The following is a 17,692-nucleotide window of genomic DNA, read 5'->3' on the forward strand; positions in this document are numbered from 1 at the left end:
GACTTCAGCTTAAGTCTTGCTTGCTATTTTTGCTGAATGGTTTGTCTGTGTACCCTTTACTTGGATGTGTGTGTGGTGTGGATGTAGATTTAGTTTCAGTTGGTTGACTAACACGTACATCAGCATCTTGAAGATAAACCACTGTATTTTGAAAACTGAAACTTAGACCAACTACTGCACATGTGCCGAAGAAGACCCTCGGCCCATGTGATTTTAAGACATTATTTTTGCTAGAGGGCAGACCGCGGTGGTGGTGCTGCGGTAGCGTTGTCGCCTCACAGTAAGACGCTGTCCGGTTCGATTCTCAGCTAGAGCGTCTTCTGCGTGGAGACATGTGTTAATGGGCGTACCTTCGTGGAAGGTTGTGCATCAGGGCTGGTAACTCGGCATGTAAAAATCAACTACCAATCATTAGTGGACCGGAGTTCCGCTGTGGCGACCCCTAACCGGGAAAAGCCAAAAGACACACATATTTTTGCTAGAGGGCAAGCCGCCCTGCACCCCACACCCTCTGCTAATTATATATACCAGCTCCGAGATTAGCATTCCCTAGGGAAAGGGAATATTACTCTACCCGGAGATTGTTGATCTTGCATACTTGCTGACTATTCGTAAAATAAACCAAATGCAGTCGATTAAAGAGATGTTTCCCAAACCAACAGAGCCCGTGTGTGTGTGTGTGTGTGTGTGTGTGTGTGTGTGTGTGTGTGTGTGTGTGTGTGTGTGTGTGTGTGTGTGTGTGTGTGTGTGTGTGTGTGTGCGCATATAATCTGTTTGCATAGCCGTATGGTTGCAGTACAATGTCATATAGTCACTTTATTGACACAAATTATTGCTGTCTGTTTTTATCAAAAGTATCCATTGTCGAATGCAGGATTTTATTGAAGGAGGGACATTATTAAAAGAGCTGCCATTTTTCTTTTAGTTCAGGTTGTTTCCTTTTTTTACTTTTCTAGTTTTTACTGTTGTATGTTAACTAAAATTTCAGAAAGAAAGTTGTCACTAATGTCAGTTTGGCATTTATATTACTAGCAGCAGTGTGCTGCGTTTATTTGCATTATTTTGTGGTAATTAGATTTCTAGCAGCAGTATGTGACATTTCTGTTGCCTTGCCTTTTAGTCACATGATACTTAGTGGCAATTGTATCATATTTTGTCAGACATGGACAAAAAAAAGATTTTGGAGAGTCTGAATTCAGAAAATGTAAATGTGGCACCAAAATCCCCTGCAGGATCATCTTTACAAATGTTTAAAGTGTCTTGAAGATCACTTATCACAGCTATGTGGTATGTGCAGCTCATTCAGTCCCTCGACCCTTAAAGATAGAAGAACTGTTTAGAGCTGGAGAAATGGAAGTCCAAACATGACCCTCAGTAAGCTAGGTACTGTCCTTTTGACATCCCACCTACTCAGACCTTCAAAAGACTAGCACCAGTGGATTCAGGCCAATGCCACCTAAATTAGAGGTATCCATCCTTCCCAGGACTTAATTGCATCTGGAGAGTGCACTTCCTAGATGTCCACCTAACAATATTCTATCTGCTGAGTCCGAGCTAGAGCACAGAACTCCTTGTCCCACTCAGTAAGGCTTCTGAGGTCCAAGCAATCTGTTTGTCAAGCTGGAGTATTGTAAGACGTGGCAGACATATTTCAGTGCAGCACATATAGTATTAATCTCTTCCCCTGATAACATTTGGTTGAGTCAAGCTCTTGTCGCTTTCAAATTTTACTGTTCTTTCCCCCTTTGCTTTCATCACAGGATACAGTCTAAAGCCCAGTCCCCTATTCAACTGACAGCTGACCCCTTGATAAGACAAGTCAATGTTGATGGAAGAGTCAGGATTAACAGAGGCATTGATCTCAGTGCCACTGCTCTCAACCTTGAGACTACTTTATTGTCAAAAACACATCATTCTGAGCTTAAACTTTACAGTGCCAAGGTCACCCAGACTTCATCCTGAGAGGTGTTGAGTCTTTGAGGACAGTGCCGATCCTGACTTTCTCAGGGCCTGCCAATTCTCTCTCTGGGTTCAGACAGTCAGCATTGAGACCCTTGGCATTAACTTTGAATTACCTTTGTTGCTGGTTAGAACTGTGACTGTGCCCAACAGCTCATTAAGACTTGCATTCTGTGCCAGCCCTGATGACACAGGTATCTCTGCATGGAATCCATTCGACATGGATTTTAACCAGTGTTATCCTCAGGATCACATGTGCTTGCATTGACAGCCACCCCCCTCCCCCCAGCTTAGGTAACAGAGACTGTGGGTTACAGTTATTTTCGGTTCATCCATTCTTCCAGTGCTTCAGAGTCATCCACAGCAGTAACAGAGAGAAAAGGCAGATGCAAGAGAAAGCACCTAGGCTTACCTTCATTGTCTCCCATCCTGGAACTCCTGATGATCCCAAATTTGTGGAAATGGTAGAAATAATTCAGGCTAAAGCAGGATGGGCCCCTGTAGCCCACGCCTGTGAATATGAGCTCCTACTGGAATCCTTTCACTTGCTTTGTTTTGGATAGACCACCACTTACCAGGATAGTTTGGTTGGTGGTAGAGTAAGAAAGGAAGAGACCTAGTGCAGTGGAGGGCAGATGGGATCCCCAGGACTCCTGAAGACTGGAATACACTGTTTTTACCCTCAGAAGTTGACTCGTTAGTGGCTGCAGCCAAGATCCAGAAAGCAACTCCTCACAGTCCACCAGTCCATCCACCTAATGAAAAATCAGAGGTGATGGAACATCTCAGGAAGCAACTTTACTAATCTACAAGGGGGCGCTGAAAAGTTCTAAGCCCAGAAAAGTTCTAAGCCCAACCAAAATCAAGTAATTTAATACACTCTCCCCGAAGTTCAACACACTTTGCACAAAGTATCTGAAGTTTCTGTAACCCTGCCAAAAAAGTCTGAATTCTGGTCACTGAAATACTGCTCTGCTGCTGCAGTCACCTTCGAATCACTCAAAAGTTGCTGCCCTTTCAAATTCTTTAAGGTTTGGAAACGGGTAATAGTCAGATGGTGCAAGATCTGGTGAGTAGGTAGATAGTCTATGCACTCAAACCGTAATTTTGTCAAAACATCCATCATTTTGCTAACCTTATGAACAGGTGCATTGTCTTGCAAAAGAGAACTCCTTTCTGCAGCTTCCCTCTCCTTTTTTATTTCAGTGCCTCCTTTAATCGGCACAGTAAGTTACATTAGTATTCTGCATTAACTGTGTGGCCCCTTGGAAGATAGTCATTACAACACCTTACTGATACCAAAACACTGAGGCCATGACCTTTCCTGCTGACTTTTTTGGGTCTTGAAATTCTTTGGCCTTGGTGAACCTGAGTGCTGATATTTCATGGACTGTTGTTTGTCTCAGGATCATAGTGGTGTAACCATGTTTCATTTACAGTAACTAGTCGTTCCAAAAAGTTGGCACCGGCTCAACAGAAATGCAACAAAATCAACTTGGAAGTGTCCACTTGACGGCTTTTCTTGTCAGCATTCAAACATTTGGGCATCCACTTGGCTGACAGCTTCTGCATACCCAGCTGCTCATGGATAAACCCAACATGTTCCCTGGATATCTGTAGTGTCTCAGCAATTGTTTTGAGTGAAATTTGCCGACCTGCCAAAATCAGGTCATGGACATTGTCAACAATTTCAGGAGTTGACATTGTTTGAGACCTCCTAGAACTTGCTGCATCTTTGGTCTTGAAATCTCCACACTGAAAGTTTGCACACCACTTCTTCACAGTTGAGTAAGAAGGGCACTTATCACTCAGTGTTTGCATCATACATTCATGGATATCCTTTGGAGTTTTCATCTATAGGAATAGGAACTTCATGATGGCTCGGAGTTCCACACTTGAAAATTCCACACTTTTTGCTGACATGGTTCAATCAATGATCTGAAACAATGTCAAAATATAGCATTATGATTCTGCAAATTGGCACTTTACAAGATGAATCAACCCTCTTTTCAGCTACAGAGGCAAAATATTGCTCAGAATTTAGAAAGTTGGTCGGGCTTAGAACCTTCAGCACCCCCTCGTACCACCTCTTCCTTGAAGACAGAAAAGTACATGGCACACGTGCTGAGATTCCAGTAGATTTGTCACAGGAAACACATTTTCTTGGGTGCACCAGAGCCATATCTCTCAGCTGCAGAAATTCTTGCAGAATGTCCAGACTTTTGCCTCATATTTTAAGTCTGTTCCTCATAAAATTTATGAGTTTTTGGCAAGTCACTAAGGACTGAAATCACTAAATAATATGTATTCAGGTTTCATACTTCGTATTATTCAGAAAATGCATGCTAACACAGAACCTGTTCTAGCAATTTTCTAAGTTTATATAAGCAATATTTAAAATCTGTCCCTATTTTGGACCCTTGTCCCCCCATTATTTAGGCTTTGTCAGGATTTCTTGCACTAAGAGGTTGGGAGGTATGAACAGAGCCTATATGAAATGTGGTTCAGGTGTGACAAACAGCAAGACAAAAAAGGTTTTTGGAAGAGGTTGCAGGGGTCATGGCAACTTTCAGAATGGCCACCAGTGTCAAGGAAAGCAACCCTGAGAAAATAATCAGGAATACTGTGGTCCCCTGGAAGGAGATCTACAGTCGTTTGCTCTCTGAAGTCTGGCCCAGCTGTTCTACTCTGAAGGCAGTTGAGTTGACTTTCCCTCATATTTTTTAATATGGATGTCCATCACACAGAATAAGTGGATGGGGGTAGTTGTACCGAGAGATTATTCACTTGCCCTTCTCTCACTTCCTAGACCACAGTCCCCGTTTACAAATATTCAACCCCATCAGAGCCCTGCAACAAAGAGGCTCCTAGTCTTGTTGCAAAAAAAGGACTAGCCAAGAAGTTCTGCTGGAATAGCAGGGACTAGGCTTTTACTCCAGGTTCTTCTTGGTTCTCAAGAAAGTTAAGGATTTCAGGCCCATTCTCGATTTGAGTGGCCTAAATCAGTTCATTCTGAAAGAGTCCTTTCATGTGATCACAGTGTAATCCATCCTTTCATGTCTGTAAGAAAGAGATTGAATGTGCTGTCTGGACCTCCAAGGCTCCTACTTTCCCATCAGAGTAAAAATGGAGTCGGGTGATCTCCTTTGCTCCATCATAAGAGCCAGTCACGTTTACTCAGTTGTAATCCCTTCCATTTGGTCTAACTTCAGATCCCAGGGTATTCACCAGATACATAGCAGAGGTTGTAGTGTACAATTCTTTAAGTGCTCAAAGTCTTTCTGTTACTTTAGTATTGGCTCCTAGTGGCCCCTGAATGGTCACTCTCAAGGCCTTCATCAACTAGCTACTACTTTTAGTCTTTACTGTATGGACTCGTCATTAAAGTCCCAGTAGTTGCTGACAGTCTGTTTACATTCATAGGGTGCCGGATGGACACAGTCTTGCCAAGCTTTTTTTCATCAGGAAATAATTTACAGTCAGCAGTCTCAAAAATTCTGCCAAACCAACTGGTATCATTGGCACAGTATCTCTAAAGCTGCTTAGTTTTACAGCATCCTGTATTTACATGATCCTTACTGCCCAATTTTTATGTGAGAGCATTACAGTGGATATTCATGGTACAGTCTTTTATTTTCTTGGGAATCAAAAATAACTGGGAGTAAAAGCCTAGCCCCTGCTGGTCCAGCAGTACCTCTTAGATTGATCTTTTTGCTGGTCCTGTAGACCTCCCCATTAAAATCTGCAGGAAGAACAAGAATCACTACAGCTGTTAGAATTACTAGTCCACTTTGTTTCTCGGTAGACCATTCAAAACCCATTAACCCAATTGAAGCAGCTACCATGGATACTTCTGCTTTATGGTGGGGAGGCATTTTCAACAGCAGCCAAGCTAGGAGACATGAACAGAAGTAAAGGCTACCTTGCACATCAGTGTTCTAGAAATGAGGGCAGTCCTAACCTTGTAGGCATTCCAATCTTCTGGTTTCCACCCCCCATGTGCAGCTGCAGTACAGCCCTTCAGTATGGCAGTTTGGTAGCTGATCAAGTAAGGGGAAACTCACTCCTACTCCCCTTGCTGCGAGACCATAAGAGTTTGGAAGTGGGCTTCTGCACATAAGTGCTTTCCCATAGCAAGCCATAGTCAAATGGCTATAAACTCTATTTAAAATTTCAATTACAGCAATAGAAGAAAAGGGTAACAAAAGAAAGCCATATGGAACAAATGATCATCTTTTAAAGAAAGCCTTACTTAGTGAAACCTCTAAGTATGGCATGGATAGATGACAAAAAAGCATTTGACACTATCCCACATTCATGGATAATGGAATGTTTGCAGATGTGTAAGGTGCACGCTACATTGGTCAGTTACACTGCAGTGACCACGAAATAGTGGCATACCACTTTGTAGCTGAGCCATGACAAAGGGCAAATAATTATCCTAGGGATAAGAGGATATAGAAGTAGCTGAGAGTCTTTCACTTCTACTGTTTTGTCTTGTCCTTAACCTATTAAGCAGTTTACTTAACAGATTAGGTAGTGTTTACTGCTTGGCTTTCAGAAACCACCATTGTTTAAGGACATCTGTTTCTACTTTTTGTGGATGACTTAATATTGTACAGTTCATCAGATGAGTTGAAATGCAACTGCAAATGGTTAAAAGGTTTTCAGATTCTGTAAGAGTGACATTTGGTATTGATAAATGTGCAGTAGCAGCGTTTAAAAAAAAGGAAAGCTGCAGCACCAAGAAAATATCAATCTGGGACATGAATGTGATGTAAAGGAAATTGAGCAGGAGGGAGTGTATAAATATTTGGGAATAGCTGAAGGGTTGGGAGTAAAAGTTGAATAAATGAGGATAAAACTCTGTATAGAAAACTTCAAAAGACTACAACTAATATTAGAAACTGTCTTGTTATCTAGGAATAAAGTCCAAGCTGTAAATCAATTTGCTCTTCCAGTTTTGACTTACAGGTTCGGGGTGGTTGACTGGCCACAAATGTATTGAATCATTTGGACACAAAAACAAGCAAAATGTTTCATGCTTATCAACTTATATGTAAAAAATCAGTGTATACTCTCTTCTTACTGAAGGAAGTTTGGGCCTCCTAAAAACAAACTACTTGTATAGATCTGCAATTGTGAGACTGCAGACACATCTGCTGATCTTATCCGATCCAAACATAGTGAAAGTTTTAAAACATGAGGAGAAATCTAAGATGAAATGTCTTCTTGGATTAACGGAAACGTTTTGGAATAAAGCGGGACTGGAAATCAAATCAGAAGTAGACAAAAATCAGACTGTAACTGATTGTGACCAAAAAAAGAAGAGTCAGACCCAAATTAAAAATAGAAATCCGCAAATATAGTGACAAGTACAGAGATCTACTGGAACAATCTCATGTTAACCAAGATTTGATGTAGGAATGGTTAAAAGGCAGTTGAATTGAAACCAAAAGATGAACGGCAAATAACTGCCCAGGACAGTGAACTTACGTACATGTTGATTTACAAAGTCTCTTGAAAATGTGGGAGAAACGGACAAATGCAAGGTGTGTAAAACAGAACTGGAAACAATTGCACATCCTGTTGCTAGGTGTAATCCACTTATGGCAGATCACCTGTATGCTGAAATGCACAGTAATGTGGCAAGACTGCTGCATTGGGGATTGTGCAAATGCTACATTACAGAAGTAGTTGAGAAGCACTGGAAACATGAACCACAAAGCATCATAGAGAACAGTAATATTTATATCACATGGGATGTCCTTCTATTCATATGTTGCAGTATTCTGGACTCTTGGGTTTCCTTCTGTTGCTACCCGAACATCCGGCCAGTATACAAAAGCTTCTTGTCACTGCTAGGAGTGTGGGACGTCCGACGTGGCTAAGGGAACATGGGCCATAAAAGTAACATCTTCACGCACCAGAGCTCAGACGTTCTCTGCCGTCATTCGAGCGTCAGCTGTTCCTGCTGTACCAGCCATCAGATCAAAAAGTCTAAGATAAGCATGAAACAGGTAACTAGAGCCAAGAACTCTGCTGGAGAAGCACTCTTCTCCAGCTCAATAGCTAAGGTATAGAACACCTTCGCCCCCGCAATAACCTCTGTACCATCATGCACTCACTACAAAGCTGTACTTAAATTTCACCTAAATAAATGCTGGTTATGCCCTTGTAACATGCCTCACTAGCATCTCCAACTCCATCCACCCTCAACCTCTCTTCCACCCCAATAACTACCTTTGATTACAGCCAACTCTGATGTTTGAAAGCTTATTAGTTATAATACTGCTGTAATTTTTTTACTATAACAATGTGAATAACTGCTATTTAATTCTTAGAATACATGCTATCTTAGATGGCACAGATGTTATGAGAGTACTGTATGTACTATGTTATTCATCAGGAACTATGATTGTATTAATGTTACTTTTATACATACAACTACGTCTACTTCTTGTAATCATATACCTAAATTCATCTTTATTGTAGAGCTTTTCTCCCCGGGCCACCGCTGAAAAAGGACCTGCGTCCAGTCGGAATTTCCCGGTCAACAAATGTAAATAAATAAATAAAGAAGTACCCCACTGGGGATGCTTTGTTTTTTGGGTCACTGCATGCCTGTGTGGGTTCATGTCATTAAGGAAGGGAAAGTATAAGTGCGGTCATCTGATCCCCTATAAAGACACCCATGAGCTTTGCCTTTTTTGTCTAGGGCCTACACATGACCATAAATCCTGCTCCATCTGCCAGGCCTTCGTCCTGAAAACTTTGTGTAGCAGACTGCATGCTTTAAACATCTATCTGGAGAATCAGCGCCTTAAGCGCTTAGCTTTAGGTATGGAGGGGGCCGTCCAGTCAGCCTATTGAGCCGCCCAAGAAAAAGGCCTAAATTGCTAGGCCTGAATCTGTAGCTGCACCTCCTCCACCTGATGTCCCTCCTGTGGCTGACATCAGCCTGGAGGAATGATTGGTTGCCACCAAAATTAGTACAGCTGGTATCAATGTGGAAGCCGCAGAACCCAGAGTGGAAAGCACATCTTCGGAGGTTTTGCAGATGTCTGCTTCCAGTGGCAAAGGAGAACCTCGGCTTGCTCTGGCCACCCAGACGGATCCCTCCTTTACCTCGCTGGTAACTGACCCCAGACCTACCTTGGCTCCAACACCCAGTAGGCCATCTCTTAAAAAGGAGGAGAAAAGGAAGCATGTTTCTCCCCCAGCTGAGAGCCAGACAGATTGGCAGGCTTTTTCACAGAATCTTTTCAAAGCCTTTATGGCTCTAAGTCCTGCTACTCTTTTAATATCTCCAGTGGCTCCTCCTGTGATGAGCCCTAAGCCTCATGCCTTAAACACCTCCCAGGTAGAAGTTGAGGAATCTTCTGACTCTTCCACAGAGGATTCCCTTTCTTATGTCTCCCAATTACCTTCCCCCCTTGGCTATGCCTCCCCAGAGGAAGAATCTGCAGAGGCAGATTCCCCAGCTGAGGATGTCATCTTTGGGGAGACCATTGCTAAGATGAGGGAGCTTTTCATATGCGATTTCCTCTGAGATGACAGAAGTTCAGAAAAGATATTATGAACTTCTTCAGATGGACTCCCCTGCCCCTTCAGCCATACCTCCAATACTGCCAGCATTTCCTGCACCCCAAAGGTTTGATAGATTCTACAAAGTCCCTGAGGAAGTCAAATTCCTGGTCAAGTGCCCTGCAGCTGACCCTGGCACTGTCTCAGTGTCAGCGGATAAAGCATCCAAACTCCTTCCATCCTCTTTAACAAGAACAGAAGATAAAGACAGCAAACCAGTAAATCCACAAAAAAAGCTCAAACCAGGTGTAGTGCAGCAAGCAAAGTTGTAGTCCAAATTCAAACACAGTGCAGCAAACAGTGATGCAGCAAGCAGAGATAAATCCAACTTTGAACTCCAAGTTTAATCCAAATTCAAAATGTACGTGCTTTCGTCCCTTAAAACATTAATACAGGAACTTCATCAGACAGAGTACTTTACATTCAGCTTCCTTTTAAAAGGTAAAACGTGTGACCTCACTTCCTCTCCTCCATTCCTTTTTTTTTTTAAATGCAAGTACAACACAGTAAGAAACTACATGCATAAAAACACATAAATAATGCCATGCTATACAAATACAACACAATAAAAAGCTACATTTATAAAATCACATAAATATTACTATAGTTTGTCATGTAATCTAAACATGAAAAACAGTTGTTTTAAAATCCTAAAATGCAAAAAGAATATTTAAGCCATCAAACTCTAGCCTACTGAATGTGTTGATAAATAATTTAGGTATTGTACTGAACATTTAATATTTAGCAATATCAAATCTTATCTTTTCAAAGCTTTATGTTTTAATAAACTGGAAATTGACTGGCTGTCATTCAAGCCTGGCCAATGAATACAGTCTAGTCGGATTTGCCAACTTAATTCTGATTTCTCCAGTAAATAAGGCCCTCTCACTGAGGGAGATATTGATTCTAACATAACAAACTTGAATTTATTTTCATTATATTGCCCTGTGTGATTAGCAAGTACATTAAGTGGGCATTGGTCCCTAATATTCCTAAGGTGTTCACTTATTCTGTTTTTGAGTTTGCCCTCCATTTTTCCAGTGTAAAACCACAAACATAGTTCACAAAGGGCACAATAGACCACTCTTTCAGTGGTACAAGAAAGTCTGTTCCTGATTTTTATTTTTATTCCGTTGATGTTTACTTCATTAATCTCTAAAATATAGGAACAAAATTTACAGGACCCACATTTGTACAAGTATCCTGTACGTTGTGCCTCTTTTTGACATTCAAGTAGTGTTTTGATGTTATGTCCTTTCCTAAACACACATGTAGGTTTATCACCTAGAATTGCTTTTATATCCCTTTCACATACTAAGAGTTTCCAGTTTTTCACTAGTATATCCTTTATAAAGTATGCATCAGTGGAAAAACTGGTTAGAAAACATGATTTAAACTCCTTTCCTTTTTCAATTGTTTCAACATCCAATTGACTAGAGTGTTCGACTATAGACTCAGATCTACCACTAATACTACTTGTATTAACTTCAAAATTTGTGTCTACATTGCATTCAGAATTTAACAAGGGTACAAAGTGTCCACTTGGGGGGTCTGATTGGGGTGCTCAGTTCTGAGATCTGGTGCATGCAGATGTCACTTTTATGGCCCACGTTCCCCTAGCCACGTCAGACGCCCATGCACTTAGCAGTGACAAGAACCTTTTGTATACTGGCCGGACATTCGGGTAGCAAAAGAAGGAAACCCAAGAGTCCAGAATACTGCAACATGGAAGAGAAGGACATCTACGGTTATGGTTTTTACACAACTATTATATCACACATTACCAACAGTTTGACAATAGATGCAAGAAAATCAAATAATAGTAAACCAGAAAAAAAGTCAAAAAATAGCATTGATCATAGAAATTGCTACACTGTGGAATTAATGTCTTACATGCAGAGAGAGACAAAGTCATAAAATACTTTGATTTTCAAACAGAAACAAAAGGTGTGTGGAAGAAGGATAACCAGACAGTTCCCAAAGTAGAAAGAGCAGCAGGTCTAATAGAAAAATAATTTAAAGTCCTACTTAAATGTGCTACCAATACATGTAACTCTGTATGAGTTACAGAAAGAAGAAATTCATGACATGTTGCAGGTACTGAAAAAAAGTACTGTTAGGTAACATCAAAAACTGAAACAATACTGTTTCTGCAAACTGTAATCATACACTGACATGAGAATGGGGTGCATTCCTGTCATGGTATTAGAAACCCAGAGAGAGGAATTGTACCCCATATCCAGGAACAAGCAAGCTCATCAGTAGACAAGCATTGCCTGTTGATGCCTAATGAGTGGTCTCTTAGTCAGCCTGCATCTAGAACTCTGTTCTAGCATTGGGGGAGCCTTGCTTTGACTTCTTTGCATCCCTAACCAATCCCTAACCAATACCAAAAGCAGCACCTTCTTTTCTCTTATTTTTTCCTTTAGAGGGTGTCTCAGGACTGCAGTCATACAGAAGTAGCCCTCACATGCTCCTTACGCTCCTACCCCCATTTCTCCTTATTCCAAAATTTCTGGAGAAGGTCAAGCCACATAAGAATAGTATCATTCTAATAAGGGCCCCAGCAGCAGTGTTTCTCCCCATGCAACCTCACTATCTGGATAGACCCCTCCATTTGAAGCTATCCTGGAAACTCCCATACCCCACCAGTCTTTCATTATCTGTGCCCAACTGCATTGTTTCTCCAGTTCTGATGTTGGCCAGGGACCCTACATACCCAGGAAGTATGGTCCAGATACTCATCTTCAGCTCTTAGAGACCCAACATGAAGAAAATATACGAGTAAGTTGACTAGTTTTTCCATTTGGGACATTGTCTTTGGTGTTTATATCCTTTCAGAGGTCCAGTTCCATCTCTTTTGGAATATTTATCCCAAAAGTTTTACTCTGGCCTGAGTTGTTCTTTAAAGTCCACCTTTCAGCCATTTCAAATATCCCATCAGGGAGCCATCTCTTTATTGCTAGAATCTTAGTCGGCAAAACTTTCATCAGAGGCACTTTTTTGTCCATCGGTTAAATCCTATTCCACCATGTGGTCTATACTTTGTAGCGGAAAAGTTAATACCATCCCTTTGTGAACCTGCTTCTGCAACTGATCTTAAGTGTATTCCTTGGAAAACTGTTTTCTTATTGATGATTACTTTTGCCAGAATTTCTAAACTTCAAGCCTTATTTGTTCATCTTCCCTGTCCTGTCTTGCAAAGACAGGATGTCCACAAGAACAGGTCTGTCACTTATGTCAAAGCTTTCAACAAAAACAAATTTGAATCAAGCCAGTATTCTTTCCAGATTATTCTAGTATTTATTTATTTTATTTATTTTACATTTGTTAACTGGGAAATTCCGACTGGACCAGGTCCATTTTCAGCGGAGGCCCAGGGAGAAAAGCTCCGGCATCAAGTTGTACAAATACAGTACATCCAGCATAATGCACAAAACCGGTTACATCATGTATGCTAAGCATAGTAATATAACAAGAAATTAATAAAATACTCCAGGTAAAAGTAGATATAGAACATAGGAAAAAAGACAATGTCCGTTATACATTGGTAAGAGAAGAAAATATATCATGTAAGATTCTACAGTTAAAAGTACCCTTTCAGATGACCAAGCCTACAGGGGATCAGAGATCCAGCATGTGATCAGAGAGGAGTTTGGGGAGTTAATAGCAGTGTGGATAGGGTTATGTGATACAAGGGCATAACCATGTACTAAGAAGATGCGATTTGAGGGAGTTTTTGAATATGGATGTGGAGGGGGCAGTGGACACGGATAGGGGAAGAGAGTTCCAATTTCTGGCAACGGTGTGGGGGTAGAGTGCTTTCCCTGCATTATTGTTAGCCTTGGTGATGGAGAGGAGAGATTTTTCACTAGATCTTAGGTACCAGTTTGCAGTATAGACAGTAAGTAGGTTGGATAATGAGGGGGTTTTTTTCAGGATATTTGAGAATATTGTAGGCTGTGCTCAGCTGGTGATAGTTAAGAAGCTGTGGTAGCTCAAGCCACATTAGTTATTTTCGTGCAGTACGTAGATGGGTTCTGTAGGTTGAGTTAGTAGCAAATTTGGCTATTTTATTTTAACGTGATTCTAGTTTGTCTAGGTCACATTGTCTGATTTGGGTAAAGATTGGTGCTGTGTATAATAGAGTTGAGAGGAGGTGGCTTTGTGCAGGAGTGACTCTTGCTTTTTGCGAGAGAAAGGACTTATGGCTGTATAGAGAGCCTAGCTTTTTGTGTACTAGTTTTATGATATATGAGATGTGAACATCAAAGTAGAGATTATTGTCTATTTCAATGCCCGGAAGTTTGGTGTGGTTAGAAGGGGAGATGGTGGTGCCGTCCTTGGATGTTATGGTAAAGGAGAGGGTTTTTTTTTTTATCTATTAAGGGGAAATAGTAGCAGTTTTGTCTTTTTGGGATTTAGAATTAGTTGGATACCTGATACCCATTTTTCTACTGAGTTAAGGGTATCTTGTGTGAGTGTATGTAGGGTGGTGGGAGATGGGGTGGAACAGATCAGGGTTGAATCATCTGCATATTGTATGAGTGTGGCATGTTGTGTAGAGCTATTGAGGTTATTTGTGAAAATAGAGAACAATAGTGGGCCCAGTATAGAGCCCTGTGGGACTCCTATGGTGGTTGGAAGTTATGTAGACCGAGTTCCTTTCCACTGGACTGATTGTTGCCTGTCAGATAGGTAGCTTCTGAACCAGGCTATAGTAGAGGAGGTGAAGGATAATTATGTTAGTGAGTCTATTAGAATGGAGTTGTAGACCATATCAAATGTTTTTGAGAGGTCTAGGAAAATAGCTGTTACATATTTATCATTCCTGTGAAGGTTTATATGATTAACGAAGGATAGAAGGGCTGTGGTAGTGCTGTGATGTGGACGGAAACCGTGTTGTATGGTAGATAGTAGATTGTGTGTGTTAAGAAATGTCATCACTTGCAAGTGGATGCATTTCTTAAGAATTTTGGATAGGGGGCAAAAGATGGCAATAGGTCGGTAGTTGGAGAATTCGTAGGAGTTACCTCCTTTATGGAGAGGAATGACGTAAGATACTTTCCAAAGTTTGGGTATGTAGGATTCTAGTATGGAGCGGTTGATTAGGATGGAGACAGGATATGATAGGGAGTCACTAGCCATTTTTAGGTATGCAGCAGGTATGTTATCAGCTGCCAGTGAGGTTGGCTTTAGTTTTAGGAGGAGATTTTTGATAGTTGAGGTGGGTACTGCTGATAGGCTGAAAGAGGGGGTGATATGAGATAGGTTGGGTTGTGATTGAGGTAGACTGTTTTTGATTATTTGACTGGACAGGGCTAAGATGGATTTAGTAAAATGGTTATTAAATTGAGAAGCTATGTCTAGGGTATTGCTAGTAGAGCTGGGTGCTGGAGTAGTGGTTTTGCCTGGCTTTAGTAGGGAGTTAATGGCATACCAGAATTTTTGTGGATTATTTGAATATTTCCTTTGGGTGCTAAGAAAATAGTTTTATTTTGGATTCAGCCTTGGCCTTGTTTCTAAGCTGTTGATAGTATTGCCTGGAGCTAGGGCTTTTGTCAGTTTTCCAGATTTTCCAGGCTTTATCTCCGGCTTTTAGTAAGGCTCTGGTGTCCCTACTTAGCCAGGGTGAGTAGTTGGCTTTAACTCTGATCTTTCTGCTGGGAGCTAGACTGTTGAGGATGTTACAGAAGGTAGTATTGAAGTAGTCTACTGTCTGGTCTAACCCAAGTGTCTGTAGTGGTTCCCAGTTGCAGTGGCTTAGGACAGTATTTAGGTATTGTGGGGTAAGGTTACGGTCAACTTGTATGAGTTTGTAGACTACTGGTTTGGGGTGATTGGAGTGTTTGTGGAGTAGAAAGGTGGGGAGGTGATCACTTAGGTCATCTGGGAGACAGCCTACTGTATAGTATTGTTTGGGATAGTTGGTTAGTGTCCAGGCCAGTATGGATTTGTTTTCTTATCTGTTCTAGTTGGTTCTTCAATTAGTTGCTAGAACCCATATAGATTGATATGTGTAGAGGGGCTGCTGGAGTTGCAGGCTGCCCAGTCGGTGTTAAGGTCTCCTAAAAGGATTGTTTCCTGAGGTAGATTGTCCTTTGTTCAGTGTAGGATGTCTTCTATTGTGAGTGAGTTGTTGGAGTGGCTACTCCTCCTCCTTTCCTGTTTGTTCTATCAGATCTAAGTGTATTATACCCTGGGGGGAGAAAGTCTTCATCTTGGATACTGGGTTCAAGCCAGGTCTCTGTAATGTCGAGTACATCAGGATTATAATTGTCTATGAATGCATGTAGGTCTGTTAGCGTGTTGGTAATACTTCTTATGTTGAGATTTAGGATCAGCAGGTCAGAAGTTTGTCTGGTTGAGAGGGGCCCTGGATTTGGGTGAATGTCACCAGAGGTTAGCAGAGTTTGTAGGAGTGTCAGTATGTGCTTTTTAATATTAATTGTTTGTGAGCTTGGTCTATGTCTGTTTTTCATAGTGTGGTGAGATGGTGTCATTTTTGTTGGTGAGTAATATGTAGTTGTAAGATTTATGATTGTGGGGCAGATGTAGATGTGTGAGTGTGTTTGAGAGGGTGTGCTAGTGTGGGTAATGTGATTGGAGTAGTTGTGCAGTGGTAGGTCTGTTTGTAAGGAAGTTAGGAAGGTTAGCGATAGTAGAGCTAGTGATAGGGATGTGGGTGTGGGTAATATGATACCACTTTGAGTGAGTAGTACAGCTAGGATTCCTGGTTGGTTGTGTGTGAGGGTGTAGGTGTGTTGTCTGGGAATGTGTTGTTGGGAGTGGGATCAGTGTGGGATGTAATTGGATTGGAGGGTGGGGGGAGGTAGGATGAGTAAGGAGGTATATATGTGTTGTAGTGCATGGGTATCCACAGGCAGCTCAGATTTTATGTGGACTGTATTAAAGCAGTTATGACAGACTGTCTGCTGTTTGTGTCTTATTCGAAAACTAAATTTGGGTCAAAGGTATGAAAGTTAGCACATTCGAAATGTTTTTCAAGTTTTGTATGAACAGCAAAATTTACTAAGTCCACTGCTCACTCAGTTCAGGGCTATGGCTTCAACCAAGGCTATGTTTTCCTCTCAGATTTTAAGAATTCACATTTGGATGATATTTATGCAGCAGCTATGTGGGCATAAATGAATACTTTTGCAGGACCCTACAATCTTGATGTGATCTCTATACCTAGGACTTCTTTGTGCTACCATTGTTAAGAGTATTCTTTCTTGAGGAGCCACCTAGCAATAGATGATCCAGTGTTGTCTTGTCTGTCCATCTCAACCTGTGTGTTCCTTGGATCCCATCAGATGTGATGCTGGGTATACCAAACAGTCAGCCGCAGACTCTCCCATAATACCCTGCGAGCCTACTACTCCCCATATCTCCTTTACTGCTCTACGTAACAGTTCAATGATTTTTCTTTTCTTTTCTAGTTGCTAGTGTATTTTACAATTCTTCCTCCTTTGGTTCCATTGGCCAGATTTTCATGAGGGTTCTACAGTGGATATTGTCCATCCAGTGGTCCTTGACAGCGCACCCAATGGATTTTCCCATTTGCCTGACAAACAGCTGTCAACATGGATTTGATGGGAGGGGGGGTATTTCGAAGGGAAGATGGTCCAAGTTAACCTGGTCTCCTTCAGAGGCCTGCATTCACATCAGCATCTTGGAGATGAGCGTGGTTCTCCTCATGTTGCAGGCCTTTCAGAGTACTCTTTTCAAATGTGTGATAGCTCGCCAAATGGACAATATGTCCGTAGTCTGGTATATAAACAAGCAAGGGGAAAGATGGTCCTACCCCCTGATTCGAGAGGCTGTGAGGGTTTGGCAATGGGTGATGTCCTCAGTGTTTTCTGACAGCAATGCACATTCCCAGGAAGTCCTTCTTACTTGCTGACAGTCTCAGCAGGAGCAGTTTGATTCATAAATGGTCACACATTCCTTCTCTGGTGGCTCAGATATTCAGCCTCTGTGGCCAGCCTTGCCGCAACCTGTCACCCCTCTCAGCACCAAATGCATCATCTATTTTCCCCTGGTTCCCTCCACAGGGGCAGTCAAAAAGGAATGCTCTTCTGCATGCTTGTCCTCCCAGCCTCCTGTAGCCTTCTTTCACAGTCCCCTGATCACCAATTTCCTG

The 17,692-nt window shown here is 41.6% G+C and overlaps 1 protein-coding gene across 2 annotated transcripts in view; it reads left to right on the plus strand.

Annotated features, from left to right (window-relative positions):
* COG1 (component of oligomeric golgi complex 1) overlaps positions 1 to 17,692 on the plus strand; it is an 829,165-nt gene that overhangs the window by 466,066 nt on the left and 345,407 nt on the right. The window lies entirely within an intron of this gene.

This window comes from Protopterus annectens, chromosome 10.part0 (assembly GCF_019279795.1).
Source record: "Protopterus annectens isolate FY-2018-M chromosome 10.part0, PAN1.0, whole genome shotgun sequence".
In the NCBI taxonomy this organism is placed as follows: Eukaryota; Metazoa; Chordata; order Ceratodontiformes; family Protopteridae; genus Protopterus; species Protopterus annectens.